This window comes from Trichechus manatus, unplaced genomic scaffold (assembly GCF_000243295.1).
Source record: "Trichechus manatus latirostris isolate Lorelei unplaced genomic scaffold, TriManLat1.0 scaffold00275, whole genome shotgun sequence".
Taxonomy (NCBI): domain Eukaryota; kingdom Metazoa; phylum Chordata; class Mammalia; order Sirenia; family Trichechidae; genus Trichechus; species Trichechus manatus.
In genome coordinates this window covers 1,574,682-1,577,094 of record NW_004444211.1, presented here as the reverse complement: position 1 = coordinate 1,577,094, position 2,413 = coordinate 1,574,682, and positions in this window count along the sequence as shown.

Genomic DNA, 2,413 nt, shown 5'->3' with positions numbered 1-2,413 from the left:
AAATTATATATGTTGCAGAGTTACACTCATAAAATGGATCTGTCAAAAGGCATAGTCAGTTGATAACTGGAAGCTTATTTTTCTCAGTCTTAATGTCCCTTGGAAACTGCCTTGAAATTCTTACGACCCCTCCTCCCATGTCCTGTTTACACTTGCATTTGTGACTAATCTGCTGTTTTTTATAACTCAAAAGTGATTGGATTTAAGACACAGCCTACAATGATATGGTCTCATTAACGTAACAAGACAACCTTATGATCAAATTGGATTATATCCACAAGTATAGGAGTTAGGGTTCCAGCACATATTTGGGGAGAACACTATTCAATCCATCACATTATCTCTTGTCAGTATATTTATCCCTATGTAATTAAATCTTTAAGGAACCCTGGTGGCACAGTGGTTAAGCACTCAACTGCTAACCAAAAGATCAGTGGTTCAAACCCACCAGCGGCTCTGCAGAAGAAAGATGTGGCAGTTGGCTTCTATAAAGATTATAGCCTTGGAAACCCTATGGGGCACTTCTACTCTGTCCTATTGGGTTACTATGAGTCAGAGTTGGTTTTAATGAATTCTTGTTCCACTCAATCTTGGGTTAGCAGTTTCACAAACCTGTCAGCTACTTGAGGACAGTTTTAGAAATACTGATTCAATCCACTGGCATTGTCTTCAAGTTGTTTAAATGATGCCATCAGAAATCTGGCCTAGTCCTTCAAAGGTACCTAGTATAGTCCTTTTTTGTGGGGCTCTTTATTGAAAATGGAGCACTCAGGCAGGTAGTTGATTGCAAGGACTTTCAGGGAACCATCAGAATAAAGCAAAAACCTATTTATAATGACAAAAGACTCAAAACATTGTCAGTCACAGAATAATATCCATATGCCTACAAGGAAGACCAGTTAATAGGAACATTATTTAAATTTACACACCAATCACTAATGCCAAAGATGAGGAAATTGAAGATTTTTACCAACTTCTGCAGTCTGAAGTTGATCAAACATTCAATCAAGATGCATTGATAATTACTGGTGATTGGAACACAGAAGTTGGGAATAAAAAAAAAAAGAAGAAGGAACGGTAGTTGGAAAATATGGCCTTGATGATAGAAAAAAGCTGGAGATTGCATGATGGAATTTTGCAAGACCAATAACTTATTCATTGCAAATACCTTTTTTCAACAACCTAAAGAGCTACTATACATGTGCACCTCACCAGATGGAGAACACAGAAATCAAATCGACTATATCTATGGAAAGATATGATGGAAAAGCTCAATATCATCAGTCAGAACAAGACAGCAGCAACTCTGGAACAGACCATCAATTGCTCTTATGCAAGTTCAAACTGAAGTTGAAGAAAATTAAAACAAGTCCACAAGAGACAAAATATTACCTTGAGTACGTCTCACCTGAATTTGGAGACCTTTTAAAGAATAGATTTGACTCATTGAACACTAATGACCAAAGAGTCAGTTGTGGGAAGATATCAAGGACAACACACATGAAGAAAGCAAGAGGTCATTTAAAAAGACAGGAAAGGAAGAAAAGACGAAAATGGACGTCAGAAGAGACTCTGAAATTTGCTCTTGATCAACAAGCAGTTAAAACAAATGGAAGAAATGATGAAGTAAAAGAACAGAAGATTTCGAAGGGTGGCTCGAGAATACAAAGTAAGGTATTAAAATGATATTTACAAGTACCTGAAATTAGAAAACCAAAAGAGAAGAACACACTTGGCATTTATCTAGCTCAAAGAACTGAAGAAAAAACTCAAGTCTTGAGTTGAAATATTGAAGGATTCTACAGGGAAAATATTAAGGACACAAGAAGCATCAAAAGAAGGTGGAAGGAATACACACAGTCACTATATCAAAAAGAATTGGTCAACGTTCAAACATTTCAGGAGGTGGCATCGGAGCAGGAACCAATGGTACTGAAGGAAGAGGTTAAAGCTGCACTGAAAGGATTGACAAAAAACAAGTCTCTAGGAATTGACAGAATACCAATTGAGATATTTCAACAAACAGATGCAGTGCTGGGAGTCCTCACTAGCCTATGCCAAGAAATTTGGAAGACAGCTACCTGGCCAACTGACTGGAAGAGATCCATATTTATGCCTATTCCCAAGAAAGATGATCCAACAGGATGCAGACATTATCAAATGCTATCATTAATATCAAATGCAAGTAAAATTTTGCTGAAGATCATTCGAAAGTGGCTGCAACAGTACATCAACAGGGAACTGCCAGAAATTCAAACTGGCTTCAGAAGAGGACATGGAATGAGGAATATCATTGCTGATGTCGGATGGATCCTGGCTGAAAGCGCAGAATACCAGAAAGATGTTTACCTGTGTTTTTTTAACTATGCAAAGGCATTCGACTGTGTGAATCATAACAAATTTTGGATACTAT